The sequence below is a fragment of the Heteronotia binoei genome, chromosome 8 (genome assembly GCF_032191835.1).
Source record: "Heteronotia binoei isolate CCM8104 ecotype False Entrance Well chromosome 8, APGP_CSIRO_Hbin_v1, whole genome shotgun sequence".
Classification (NCBI taxonomy): domain Eukaryota; kingdom Metazoa; phylum Chordata; class Lepidosauria; order Squamata; family Gekkonidae; genus Heteronotia; species Heteronotia binoei.
The window spans coordinates 100,464,168-100,479,174 of NC_083230.1; the positions used below are offsets into that span (position 1 = coordinate 100,464,168).

Consider the following 15,007-nt stretch of genomic DNA (forward strand, 5'->3'; position numbering starts at 1 on the left):
AAGAAAGGGTGAGCCATTCACTGACACTTGATACTAAGATGGATGAGTGGGCTGGTATAGGTGACTTCCCTGATTTTGTGCCCTTCTCTCTGCTTTTCCACACTTTACAGAGCCAAGGTGTTTTTTCTGTATTCACGGCATGCTTGTGTGAAATACATAAATAAGTCTATTTAGGAGTGTGAAAAAGTGCTTGCTGGGCTACTGCAAGTGACCACTGCTCAAACAGTAGATCTCCACGGTCTCCTATGGATCTTCCCTCCCATCACGCTTGTCATAGCCACATAGGAAACATGCCTGGTACTTCACAGATGAAGTAGCCAAGACCAAACCTTTCCATGAGAGAGGTCCCTTTGCAGGCCTTCAAGAGAATCTGGGGACCAGGAGCGGCTCTTGGCAACAAGGCCGACTTCCTCGGCGCTCCCCCTACAACACTTCTCCTCCTCCCCCCCCCCCCCCCGGAATAATCTGCGCGGATGGCCTGCTGAAAAAGGCAGAAACTCGATCATGGCGGGACGGCTTCCGGTCGGAATCCCCGGAGGCAACAGACGCCGGGGCTCAGAAACGAACTCCTCGAGCCCCTCTTGCCGATCACTTTCCTGACCATCTGTTAAAAGAACTCGTTTGCCTGCTTTTAAAGACACGCACAAAACATTCGAAGTTGTTCAAAGTTGCAGGTTTTTTCATAAATCTGCAATCCCCCGACTCCCACTAAAAGTTTCTTTAACAGTAGGGCGTGTGTTAAATGCACAGTCAAGGCAGGAATCCTGCGTCCCCGAACTGGGACTGTCCGCATTCCATGCGCGGCGCCTGCTGCCTTCGAGCATCAGCAGTTGTTGCAAAGCAGCGCATCACCTGCCGCCCGCTCGACTTGTTTTCGAGCCCGTTTCCAGCCCCGAGTGGTGCTCGCCAGTGAAGTCACCCGTTGCGTCACAATAACCGAGACCGCCCCCGACCGCTTCTCTGCCGGCCGTTTCGCTCGGCCCTTCTCTCCCTAAAAAGGACAACGTGACGCGTATGCAAAAGAGCTCGATTGAGGAGAATGGAGCCGTGGGAACAAGGCATGCGCACAGCGAAGGGAACTTCAGCCAATGAGTCCGCGGTTTGCTTTGCATCTATCTAGACAACAGGCGCTCGACAACGAGGGTGCGCGGAGGAAGGCGGGGAGGGGTGGGGAGATCGCGGCGCGCTCCTTAAGGCACAACTACGCTGTTTGTTGGAGGTAAGTGCTTTAATTTTGTTGTTGTTTCATCTCGAGATAAGACGAGGGGGAAAGGCAAAAGCCGGCAGAAATCTGGAGCACTAGTTGAAGAAGTTTCCTTCCTGCCTGTTCTCTTGCATTTAGCATGCGTTTGCTTTTTTTTTTTAAAGCAAGGTAGTCCTTTTAGGAGACCGGTTTCATCCGTAAGGAAAGTGCTCCTGTTTAGACAGGGCAGTTTGGAAAGGTGTTGTTATTTGCAAATGAATGGACTTGAGACGAAAACTGCAAAGAAAACAAGCCGGGAGAGGCGGAACCGCAGGCGCTGAAATGCTGCTTGCATTGTTACAGGTCGAGCATGCGGTGAGTGACATCGACTTTTTCAAAAGTGAGCTCGAGCGGGCGTCGAAGGAAAATAGTTGTGCGATTTGGTTTCTTTTAAGTTCCAAAGCTGTTTGCTCTTCTCGCTCAGGTGTTGTTGTTTTTTAAAAAAATTAGTGTTTTCATTCTGTAATAATGGCATGCAGTTATCGGGAAGAGAGGGGCCCGTCTTCTCGAACGCTTCATTCCGTGAGTTGGAAATGGCTAGTTGGAAAAGTTGGTTCTTCCCTTGAAGATATCTGTGCAGGCTGCGAAGAGGCGAAAGGAAGACCCCGCCGTTCTTCAACTCCAGAATGCTGTTTTACTCCCGAGTAAGGGTATACGGCAGCGGCTGCCTTTGGCCCTGGTGGCGGCCAGATTTGTTGTCCGTTACTAACCGTGGACGCGGGATTGGTGACAATGGGGCAGGCAGGGGAAGGGGCGGGGGAGGCAAGTCGGGGCTGCGACAAATCCGTCGAGGTCGGTTCCGCCGGCTCAGACTCGGAGCCTCCCGAACGTCAGCGAGACTAACGTTCCATTTTGGAACGTTTCCTGGGATTCGCGTTTTCTTCCTGCAAACAATACACCTGTAGATCGGGCGGAGCAAGTTGTTGCTTTGGGGAAATGGCAGTGGCCGCCAGGGTATGGCGGTGTCAATCTGCGCGTCGGGGGAGAAGAACGGAGGACAACGGACTGGGACAACAGTCCGAAATAGGCTTCCCTTTTAGCGGCGCTTCTAGTCTAACGCCGCCAACACAGAGTGACCTGGGAATGGGAAGGAATCTTTCTGACAATGCCACGTGCTCCCTGCTGCTCCGAAGGTCTTTTAGGCATTCTTTACTGCTTTTCAGTTCTTTAATAAATTTACAATCCCCCGAACGTGGATTAACGCGTGTCTGGTGGATAGAGGAGGCAAAGTGGGTGGTTGCTATTTCCAAAGTAAAAGAGCGAGAGAGGAAGCAACACCTCCCCCTCTGTAACTTTGATCTCAACTTCCACCCCGCCTCGCTGCAAATTCTCCCCCACCTCCCTGTGCGTTTTGTTTTCCTCCAGGGTGGATCAGAAACCCTCCGCCTCGATCGGGCTGCCCGGTAAATCTGATCTTCCTTGGGAGGTGGAGGGTTCTGCAGTCGGCTCCGCGGAAGAAAACCGTCCGGCCTGAGCCTTGTTTCGCCGCACGTAGGCAAAGGCAGGGAGCAGAAGCGAAAACAAAGGGCTTATATAGCATGTGGCTGCGGAGCTTTGCAAGTGCGGGGCGGGAGGGGGGGTGTCGGAGAGGAGTGGCGGCTTCTTTCTCTCCTCTCCACCCCGGTGGGGCACAGATCACTGAGGGGGGCTGGGGGGCTCTGGAGTTCCATGGCAGCTGCTTCTGGAAGTCTTTCTTGCGGGGGAGGGAGGTGTTAAACTTTAAATGCTCGCCCACAGTAGTCGGCTGCTCCCTGCAAGGGACCACGCTGCCTGCCTAGGAGAGGGGAGGCGTGCCTAGGTGTCTCCGAAGGCGGGAAGCGCCTTGCTGGGGAGAGACTCCTGACACGCATTTGCACGCCTCTGGAGGGTTTTAAAGCGCCTTTTGCGCTCCGCGTGTTTTGTGCCCTGTTTGCATTACGTCAGGGCAAAGCAAGGAGGAGAAACCCCAACATTTGCGGGGGGGGGGCAGAAGATCGAGTACATGTCTGCCGTGGGCACCAGCCAGAGCTGGTAGGTGGGTGGGAGAAATGTGTTTTTGCAGGAAGTGCTGTGGCCGCGCAGAGGTGTGAGGGGGAGGCGTTCTGGTTCCTTTTGTTCAGAAAGTAAAACTTCGCCGATCCCTTCCACTTGCAGCTCTTGCCTCCAAATCGACCGGCGGGGCGAAGGCTGCCATGCAAAACCTTCTGAAGCTCCTTGCAGAATAGAAAACCGCGCACTTTCCCCCCTCTGCGGGTGGGAGGAGGGAGCTCTCTGTGCCGGGGAATTGCGTGACAGCCGCGGTGACCCCGATCGCTGCTGCCGAGATTATTGACTGCCAGGAGCACTCGGCAGATTACGCGAGAGGGGTCGTCCTCCTCGTCCGCCCACAACCCAAAGCGGCCCCGCTCCCCCACGGACCGCCCCCTTCCCCCCTCCCGCCGAGTTAAAATGTGACTCGAAAACAAAACCCGAGCTGAAACCTGGCGTTGGCCCAAAGAGAAGCGCTCATTCCTGTCTGTGTGTCTTTAGCGATTCGCATTGGTTATGCATGAGTGATGTGCTGAGTGCAGCAATTCGGCGCTGCTCTCCTTGGGCTCTTTGATCATCAGATCGTGCCCGGAACAACAAGATTAATTCGCTTTAATACCTCCCTGTAGCTGGCTAGCAGGGCTGGGCGTTCTCCGTGGGACCGGGGGGGGGGGGGCGGTGACTGCCGGCCCTCCGAAAGGAAGAGGCATCTTTCCTGTAGTGCAAACTTGGCTTGGTCTCCTTGCTGTTTGGGTTGCGTTTGGAGCAGGGAGAATCCCTCGCACATGGCGCTCAGCTCGCTGCCTGCCTCTGCTGGAGCTCCATGTCTACCTGATCATTATGGCCTGTGTTGAAAAGTAGGTCGTCGTTTGCTGAGGTGGCCGCGGGTGGGTGGGCTTTGTTCCTGGCCCTGCTGGCTAATGTTGGCTGTTGCCGCGGGTCTTCTCAGTTGCCGGTACTTTTTTCGGAAATTTATGTCAGTGGCTCGAGATGTTTCTGTCCTGTGGAAAGGGCCCTCATCAAGTCACAGCTGACTCGTGGCAACCTGTAGGGATCTCAAGGCAAGAGGCGTTCAGAGGTGCTTTGGCATTGTCCACCCCTGCATCGCAGCTCTGGCATTTCTTGGAGGTCTCCCATCCGAATACTAGCCAGGGTTCACCCTGCTTGGCTTCCAGGGTCGGAAAAAGTAAGGCTAGCTTGGGCTTTTCAGGTCAGGGTGTTTTTGTTCCAGCTCGCTTAAGGACATGGCCAAAAGCGAAGGATGGCCCAGGGTCTTGACATAACACTGAATGTGCTTCCCTCTCCCCCCACCCCCCTTTTCTACCTCTGTGATGATAATATACATTTCCCTTGGGCTGAAATGGACATTAGATTTAAAAAAAAAAAAAACTCGAGCTTCTGTCCAGGATTAACAATGCTCTCAGATGCACATAAATAGTGCAACAGAAGCTTCAAGCGTTGTGTACAGTGTGCGTACGTTCATTTAGACATTGGGAGTCTGAAAATTAGGTATTTAAGGCTGCATTTCTTTGCGAATAAGCCCCATCAGATTCATGATTCCAAGTCAACACCTGCCTGATGGGGTTAAATATATCTTGCTTCTCATCCCTAAGTACTCTTAATTGTCCTGGTTTCTATAAATCTCTTATTATCTTTCACACACACCCTTTGGCCTCCCATCTATTGAAAAAATTAGATTGCAAACTCCTTAAAGCAGAAGTTTGTGTGCGCATATATTTGCATCTGTTATTTTGCAAAGCTCCATGTAGTATAGTATAGCTCAGTATCTTACAAATAATAATAAATTCTTGCTCCCTTTTTTATTTGGTGAAATAAAGGCAGTGTTTTGAATGCATCACATGACTGCCAGTGATTTGGTTGCTATTTCTATAATTTCCCACAGTGCTCTTAATACGCAATGCATTTGACAGCAGATTGCACTCATTTTCACAGCCGCAATCCTTTTGAAGTAACATGACTGTTGTTGCCATTTTATTGATTAGGGTCAGAGGCCCAGAGGAGCAGCTTCCCTGGGACCACCCAGAGAGTTTTCATGGTTATAATGAAGCGGGATAATCTCATGACCTTTGCAGCAGAACACATGAATTGAGAAATGGCCAAACATTTCATGTGTAGGATCCATCTTGGTCCATTTTCAATTACAATGCCCCTTTAAAGTCAGGATAGGCTGACTTGTATGGTCTTGCTGTTTCTTAAACACAAGTCCCTGGGATCTGCTGGATCAGGTAAAGGTCCGCTTTTATCCTGTTCAAGAATCTCACCAACCATCAGGTTTTGTAGGTGGTCTGCTCAAAACAGACTGTGGGCAGGTGTCTGGCCAATCGTCCATTCACCCCATAACTTTATTCCAGTATTAGAAATGAGATTTCTTTTTGTCTGGAAATAAAACTTCCAGTGGATGATTTTAAATCCTACTAAGTTCAGTCTGTTTACCCATATTTATTCTGAGAGACAGCCCGTTTACTAGCTAGCTGTACAATCCATTGGAATGCATAGTCTGATTTCTCTTTTGCACACCTCCACCAAAACCCATCCCAAGATTAGCTGTCAGGGGAAGTGCTTTTTAATGTTGGTGAATGTTACAATGAGTTGTGGTGCACAGCAGCAGTGATAAAAGCACCGGTGCTTCTAGGCTCTTGCCTCATTACTTCTGGAGTAGGCAGTGGGGTCTCCACTTGGGAACATGCACTTGGCAGATTCTATCTGAACAGTCTTTGGAGTTGCAGACTGTTCCCTATGGGATGAATCAACAAACTTCAAAGCTGTTAGTATTACTACCCCCAATGACCTTATCCTAACAAATTGGAGATGGTAGTAATGTTTCTATCAACAACTGCCTGGTTTTCATTTGATTGACTTCCCACATCCTTCCATATCACCATTGATCCTTCCCCAGGTGCATAAAGACCTCTTCCGTGAAGGGATTCTGACTGTTTACATTTCCACATCTGTAACACTCATCTCCAGTCAATTCACCAGGACCATCAGCTGTCCCAGTTTTCCCCACCCTTTCTCTTTAATATTTCTCTCAACATAATGTGTGAACCTCATTGATGTGTGAGGGCAACACACAGCTGACTTGGCTAGTTCCAGCGGCATGGTCTTCACTTGATGTCTGCAGCCACAAACAGAAGAGATTGGATTTATACCCAGCCCTCCACTTAGAGCCTCAAAGTCGCTTACAGTCTCCTTTCCCTTCCGCTCCCCACAACAGACACCCTGTGAGGTAGATGGGACTGAAAGAGCTCTGACAGAAACTACTCTTGAGAGGAACAGCTCTGTGAGAACTTGTGACTGACTCAAGGTCACATCAGGAGGAGTGGGGAATGAAACCCGGTTCTCCCAGGTGAGAGTCTGCTCACTTAACCACTATACCAAACTGGCTCTCTCCAAGCAGTGAGGTGAATGAGCCATTGAGATCAAATGCTGGAGATCTTTCAATCCACTCAGAAGCTGTGGTTTCCAACCAAGTTGAGTTCATGCAGCCAAGTGGACATTGGGTGATGTAGATGCATGTAGGGACTGATCTTTTGTTCAAGCTCCCTGGTTACTGGGAAGGGAATGGAACATTATTTCCCTTCTCGCTCAAAATGTGGGTTGTGGCATCTGCCTTTAGTGATGACCGTGATGGATGGATTGATCTGTTGTGAAAATTCCAAGCTAGCATTTGACTGGGTGGAAGGAGGGGACAGGATTTATGGTAGCAACCAGGACAATGAGTTTAAAAGTGAGTCATGCCACTTATATGCTTAGAATTCCTGTTAATAACTGCTTCATTCCTAGGGCGGGGGTGTGGATGAGAGGGCTGCAGGGTCAGCCTGGAACACCTCTGTGCAAAGCAGAAATAATGCATTTATTGTATGCTAGGAAACAATATGGACTGGTGAGTGTGAAGGAAAGACCTCCGTTCTTTCCAGTGCATCTATATGGTGTATCCTCACAGACCATGTGCACACATGTCTATATCCCATGGGTCTTCTAACAGTGACAACTAGGCTTCTCAGGGTTGTGAGCAGAAGTCTGGTTTTGCATCACTGGAACAGTCGTCCTGCCCCCCCCCCCCCCCAAGAGTAGCATTTTACTTCTACACCATTGGGGCTGGATGCTAAACCCCCTTGCTGTTTTTGGTGACCTAACCTGAACCTCAGCCGTTTTGGGTCGGTCTTGTTCTTATCAGCACAGCAACAGCTTCATCTGCCTAACCTTGTCCTGGGTTCTCTTTCTTAGTCATGCAAGTGTGTACTTCATATTTCAGGCTCCTGTCATGCTTGATTGTGTTGTATTCACCCCAGTAAGAGTGAACAGAGACCCCCTAGGACAGTGAAGAAGATGATATTGGATTTATATCTAAGAGTCTCAGAGTGGCTTACAATCTTCTTTTACCTTCCTCCCCCACAACAGACACCCTGTGAGGTAGGTGAGGCTGAGAGAGCTCTCACTGAATCTGCTCTTTCAAGGACAGCTCTGTGAGAGCTATGGCTGACCCAAGGCCAAACTGCGGCCCGGGAGCCACATGTGGCTCTTTCACACATATTGTGCAGCTCCCGGAGGTTGAGAAGGAATTTAATGCAGGCTTTCTCTCATGTAAGGGTGCTTAGCATTGGGACCTCAGTCAGCCCCTGAGTTCTGACTCCTAGGAAGGCGACTGTTTCCACCGTGCGTGAAGTGGGAAAGGAGGGGGAAATAGGCAGGCTTTCAAGTTCTCCTGTTCCACAGAGGTCGCCTAGAGACTTGGAGCAGGAAAAGAGAGTGCAAGAACTGAGGGAGCCACTGGAAGGAGGGATGGAATTAAAGAGGGCGGTATGGGATTACCCCTTAGTTTCATAGGTCTTGTTGGAGCTGTATTTACTAACTTGGTCTCAAGGCAAGGAGAGATGCATAATGATGCAAATGGTGGTCAGAATTCCCTAACATTTCCCTATGCTAGTCTTATGGAGACTTTTATTCCCGGCTTAAAGACGTGTGTGGTAATATTTGTTCATGTCTTGCGACTCTCAAACATCTGACATTTATTCTATGTGGTTTTTACACTAAGCAGATCTGGCCACCCCTACCCTAGGATGTCAGATTTCAGTATTGTGGAATGAAATTAGGGTTTTGGCATAGTATATCTCTTATTTGATGACAAGTGGATTCTAGATAAGATCAAACCGAAACTCTCCCTAGAAGCTAAAATGTCTAAATTGAGGCTATTGGACTTTGGTCACATTATGAAAAGACAAGAGTCATTAGAAGAGACAATAATGCTAGGGAAAGTAAGAGGCAGCAGGAAAGGATGAGATGGATGGACTCGAGGAAGCCACAAGCCGTTGGCAAGACCTGAGCAATAGGTCATTTAGGAGGTCATTAATTCATAAGATCTCCTATGTTGGAAGCAAATTGATGGCACTTACATACACACCGAGAGAGTATTATCAATGATGTGTATTTCTGGCCATTCTACTACTAAATGTACCCCACCTTCCTTCTCAGGGGGGACCCAGAATAGCTTACGTCATTTTCCTTTGATATCCTAGGGCAAGGGTGGCCAAACTTGCTTAGCGTAAGAGCCACATAGAATAAATGTCAGATGTTTGAGAGATCGCAAGACATGAACAAATATTGCCAGTTTGGTGTAGTAGTTAAGTGCACGGACTCTTATCTGGGAGAACCGGGTTTGATTCCCCATTCCTCGACTTGTACCTGCTGGAATGGCCTTGGCTCAGCCATAGCTTTTGTAGGAGTTGTCCTTGAAAGGGCAGCTGCTGTAAGAGCTATCTTAGCCCCACCTATCTCACAGGGTGTCTGTTGTGGGTGGGGGGAGGTAAAGGAGATTGTGACCGCTCTGAGATTCAGTGTATAGGGCGGGATATAAATCTAATTTCTTCTTCTTCTTCTTTCCTTTATTTTTACCTCACAGGCTAAGCTGAGGTAATGAAACTTGCCCAAGGGTAGCTTCCATGGCAGAGGGGGATTCAAACCTGACTCTCCCATATCCTACTTTTGGCTGGTGGGAGCAGTCAGCTGTACCCTACAATACACAAATAGCATCACACCACACTAGCTTTGTTGTGCAGAACTGTATACAGGGAACTGAGCTAAACTGAACTGAAATGAGGGGGAAAGTATTGTGCAGGTGACCTGCTGAGGCTATTCTAGTCTGTACCAGGGGTGCTGAAAGCTTGACAAACTTCAGAGCATAAATTGCTTAGCTCAATATTAGTCTAATAAAAGTTAACAAGCGAACCAATATTTTTCTCTCTCCCACCTCTAAGGGATTCTTGGGAGAACAGAAGCTGTTCTCTGTGGCCTAAAGGCAGCAAAGGTCGCATCAAGGGAGGAGGGGGCAAATTCCTGAGTGCAAGGCTGTTGGCGGAAAAGGCCCTGGCCCCCTTACCCTGGTGCACATTTTTACATCCAGTAGTTCAGGCTTTGTTTGATCTTGCCTAGTACTTGGCTGGTGGGAGCAATCAGCTTTACCCTACAATTCACAGATAGCAAGGGTGTGCGTGGGGCACAGTGTGATCTGGTGAAAATTCTGAACTTACATAGTGCAAATTTGATTTTTTTTTTTAATGGGCAAGAAACCTCATTGTTCTGGGGGGAAATTGGGCTGCTTGTTCGAATTTTTTGTGGGTTTCAGTTGTGCATCCGTTTATCCACCTCGATCCATTCCTGGCTTGAATTAAAGGGCCTTGGAATTATTCACACATCCTTGTTTCTGTCGCGGCCTTGCTTTATGAAGGGTATAATGACAGGACATTTCGGAGATCATTAATTCATAAGGTTGCTCTAAGTCAGAAGGGACTTGCGGCACTTAACACATGTACACAGCTGTCTTATAGCAGTGCTGAAGGTTTGGCGGAAGAAGAAGAAAAAAAAAATCAAATCCAGCAGTAATATATAAGGCTCTTTTTGGTTAAACTTGATAATAGGCTGATTGGCTGAAAGTGTAGTAGGTTTTTGAAACATATCAAGGTTTGGAAGGATCTCTTAAGTGACTACAGCCTCCCCCTCTCTTCCATTCACATGTTCAGTAAAACCAGGCCACTCACAGACAAGCTAAGTGTATCCCCTTCTGTACGGACCTCCTCAGGTATACAGAATAATGTGGCTGTAAAATACCTAAATTACATGATAGGGGCCAGATAACCTCCAGCATCATGGAATATTGAGAGCAGCTGAAAGTCTTTGGGGGGATGGGGGTGGGGCTTAGCCTCTTGCAGTTCTTCAGAATAATAAAAGGTGAATTGTAGTTGTTTGTTTATTTGACTTGATGGATAGCCCCATCCCAGCCAAAGCTGGGCTCTAGGCAATGTACAAAAATAAAATATCTACAATAATCATTAAAACCAATTAGCTGAAAACCAATTACAATGTTGGGGAAGTAGATTTTTCCCATTGTTCTTTGGTCCCACGTTGCCCTGTGATTTCCCCCTCTCCCACTTACCCAACTGTGCTTCCAGTTTTCAATATCCGTAACTTCAGAGCATATGAAAATGTAAACTCCGTGCTGCTTACAAGGCCAGTGGCCATTCTGTTAGTATCTAAATGGCCTACCTTATTTGGTTATTTATGAATGAAAGATCATCCAGTGCCTTTGGGATATTTCAAGATGCTTTACAAACATACAGCCATAGGAACTCTAATGTATCTTTACTGCTGTTTGGCTCTGATGTTCATAGGTGCTTGGGCCATAATGTTCAGGAGCTTTCTGGGACCAAGCCAATCTCTTGTATCCAAGAGTGATGAAGTATTCTTACTCTACATCACAAAGGCTGCTTTCTCCTCCTTTGTCTTTTACTGGTTCAGGCTTGTTGGGGGTGGTGGAAGGCGTCTCTCCTAAATACTCTCAATGTTGAAAAAGCAGTGCCGGTTTCATCCATCCCCAAGGAATACTAAGCAATGTTGGCTTTTTCATATGCTCAACTTGGGGCAGGTTAATTGCCTTTACAGCAGAATCTAAAATTAGGAAAGCTTTGAGTTCTGGAAGACCTGGATGTATGCCATTCTTGGTGTTGGCTGAAATAGACCTGAATAATCCGAGACATGTCTAACACTTCTGAAAGTGTCTATACAAACTCTGTTGCAGGTATTCGCATGCCAGGTGGCTGCCATCTGCATCTCTCTGCCTCTAGTAGCATCCGTGCAACCTGTTCCGGGATGCTTTCCAAGCATGTGGTGGAATGCCCAGCAGTGGGGGCTGTTCGGCACAATCAGTACTAAAGATAGAGCAGCACCAAACTGAGTTAATGAGTGCAGAGCTTATCTGGAATCTGCATTGGGCCTTGGTAGTCTTGTTGTTAAAAGAGCTGGGCAACAATGTTCTCCCCCCTCCTTCCCCCCAAAAAATTCCGCTTGGGCTAGCAAAATCCTTAGGAATTGGTCCAGAGTTCAGCAGCCAAGCTGTTGCTGTAGACTGACTTTAGGGACCATAAATGGCTTGTGGCCAAGGATCATCTGTACCTGTATTGTCCAGTCCACCAATTAAGTCCACTTCTGAAGCAATAGTTGCTTAGGTTAAGCGTGATATGCGGAGAGGTTGTAGGCATAGAGAAATCAGCATTGCTAATGAGACAGGAAACCTAGGTCTCGATTCAATCCCGGTGGATGCCTACTACCTCTCTGCATATCACACCTAACCCAATCAGATTTTCTATTGTCATTTGGCATCTGAAATCACTCCACTTTCCAATACAGAGGACAGATGGACTCACATTCTAGCTCTATATGAAGAAGTGAGCAGTGACGAAAGCTCATCCCCTGCCACAAATGTTGTTAATCTTTAAGGTGCTACTGGACTCCTGCTCTTTTCTGCTGCTGCAGACAGACCCATTGTGATGCTCATCTAAAAGGTAAAGGTAGTCCCCTGTGCAAGCACCAGTCATTTCTGACTCTGGGGTGATGTCGTATTATGATGTTTTCACGGCAGACTTTTTACATGGTGGTTTGCCAGTCATCTACACTTTCCCCTCAGCAAGCTGGGTACTCATTTTACCGACCTCGGAAGGATGAAAGGCTGAGTCAACCTTGAGCTGGCTACCTGAACTCAGCTTCTGCCAGGATCAAACTCAGGTCATGAGCAGAGCTTGGACTGCAGTACTACAGCTTACCAAAATGCACTGCGGGGCTCTTTCGATGTTCATCTAACACCTAACATACTTTCATTCATGTACCAGATAACTATCACAGCAGAGGGTGCTAAAACATTATTTTTTAACATGCTTCTGATGAAGCGGGTTTTGTCTTCTCTCTCTCAACTGTTTCATAGTCTGCTTGTGGCCTGAGGACTGCTTTATCTGTATCATTTTGGGCTGTTTTCATGTGTGCATTACACTGTTTCAGGGATTCCGGGTCTCCTGCTTTGGTAGGACGTCTGCTGCCCACACTGTACTGGCCATTCCCACTCGCTCTCAACTGGGCAGTGGGAGCAAAATGGAGAAATGGGGGGAGATTGCCAGCGACACTCCAGCTTTCAGCCAAAGCTTTACGGTAAACCATAGAAATTTGGCCGAAAGCTAGAGCGTCACCAGCAGTGTGATGGCATCACTTCCCGTTTCAACGGTAAGGAGAGGGAGCCCTTCTGGTGTGTCTCCTGCTGTTTTATTGGCTCATCTTCTTTTTCTGTGGCTGTGGTTTAGTTAGTAGTTTTTTGTTGTTTTGATTGTAAGCTGCCTTGATCAGATAATGCAGGCATGCAGCATATACATTTTCCAAAGAAATAACAACAAGGAACACAATCTTAATTCAATTTCCTTTCTTAACACCAGAAATTTAATTTAGTTTGGAAAGTTGTAGGAGGCAGAAAACTTTTTATTTTCTTTTTTCTTAGCCGCCTCTGGTACGAGTGATATACATTGGGTCCTATATGAATATTTAATATCAATTCATACAGTTGCTTGGCAGTCATGTTGTCAGAAAGCCACTTACATGGCCCGTTCTTGTTTGTGTTTTTAATCTCCTTCAACTTCTAGCATTTCACTGCCTTCCCTTGGGTTTTTTTTTTTTTGCACAGCTGGATGATAACGTAACTGTAATTTCTGTTGTAATTGTCATTTTTCTCCCGCCTGAAGCAAAATGGAATGCCGGACTTTGTGTTCTCCAGCTCTCTATGGGTGGCAGGTTAGATTTTCGTTCTCCACTTCACCCTATAAGTTTGCTGTGTTTTAACAAAAAGTGTTCACTTTTTGTTATTTCAGATAACAAAAGCTGAGCGCTGCACATCCCCGTTTCCCCCACTCTGTGAAAAATAGACTGTAATCAGCAAAAGCAGAGCTCCTGAGCTGCTCTGGTTAACAAGCTAGGGTTGTTAGAGGTCACCTGACCCCCTATTAGGTGGTGGTGCAGGGAGGTTTCTTCATTTGCAGCTGGTCTTGTTGTATTGGTTTGTCTGGCTGACACTGAGTGGTGGCAGCACATGGACTGAATCACAGTCTCAGGTGCATAGCCATGTTGGTCTGAAGCAATGGAACAAAATTTGAGTCCAGTGGCACTTCTAAAACCAGCACAGTTTTGTTCTAGATATAAGCTTTTGTGTGCATGCCACTGCACTCATACTTTGTTCTGAATCCCATTCTGGTATCTTCTCTGCTTTAACTTCAGGTTTGGCAGAACCATTCCATGAACTGGCTTCTATCTCAGCCTGGGCTTTGGATGCTTTCTGGTCGTTAGTTGTTCTTCTGAATTAGCAGGCGTTGCCACTAGTACTAAGGGCTCTGTGGGGTTTTTTGCTTTGAATCGATCTTATGGCAAGATGGATGGGGTGGAGGGACCTCTTGGGTCTGATGTTTCAAGTGAAATCTAATGATGGGAAAATATGGAACTGGAAAATAATGGGAAGCATGAGGAATGTTGAGATCAGTACTCAACAGTCTTCATTGTGGTGTCTGCAGTCCCACTCATGGGTTTTCCGCCTGGAAACGAGCCAGACCTTGGAGAATTCAAAGCTAGCCTAGGCGTTTTATTTTGGTACGCATTCCCTCTCGATCTGGGGAGCAGGCATCCACTGCGCATGCCTGGAACGAGGGGAAGGCGCTCCACCCATCCAGTTTCTTCTTAACCGCCACTCGGCATAGATCTACCTTGTTGCATCTCCTCAGTTCTCCACGACGATCTCTTCTTATTCTTTGACTGGTATCGTTAATCTTCATTCTTCGTACTATCGTTAAACCTTAAAAAAGAGAGAGAGAGAGACTTTATCTTCGGCTTTGCTACTACTACTCCCTTCCTCCCACCCCCCCAGGCGTATGGAAGGGAAGGACAGCAAAACAACTTTTAAAAAGTGCATTCGGTGTGGGACCAAAATTCCCTCTACCGACAGACACTCTTTATGTTTATTTTGTTTGGGGGAGGTCCACAGAGTCTACACTTGTGTTCACTGCAGCCAATTTTGAAAACAGGCCAAAAAGAATCAAGCTGCTCAACTCAAAAGCCAGCTTTTGGAATCCTCTTTGCGGCCTGTGATGCCCCGCGATTCTGGGTCTCATATTCGCCACCTTCCCTAACTACACAAAGGGACGTGGTTCAATCGGCAGCTTCTGTGGCATCAGTTCCCAGCAAGCATAAGTCTGAAAAGCACTCCAAGAAATCTGACAACTCCAAGAAAAAACACCGACCGGAATTGTCTTCCAAACATCGGTCAGTTTCGACAGCATTGAAATCCAAACTGAAGACCGCCCATGAGTCTTCGGATTCGAGACCCTCCAACCATACCATGGCATTGACTTCCACATTGACCTCGCACTTGGTGATGGCGGT

General features: G+C 47.5%; 1 protein-coding gene across 2 annotated transcripts in view; it reads left to right on the plus strand.

Moving 5' to 3' along the window:
- Positions 1 to 1,075: 1,075 nt before the first annotated feature.
- The window catches only part of SINHCAF (SIN3-HDAC complex associated factor), a 31,705-nt gene continuing 17,773 nt past the window's right edge, over positions 1,076 to 15,007 (plus strand). The window contains exon 1 of one of the 2 annotated variants that reach the window (XM_060245716.1): positions 1,076 to 1,219. The gene's annotated coding sequence lies outside the window, so the exon portion shown is untranslated. Of the gene's footprint in view, positions 1,559 to 15,007 lie in introns of both variants that reach the window. The other variant, XM_060245717.1, reaches the window with a different exon arrangement.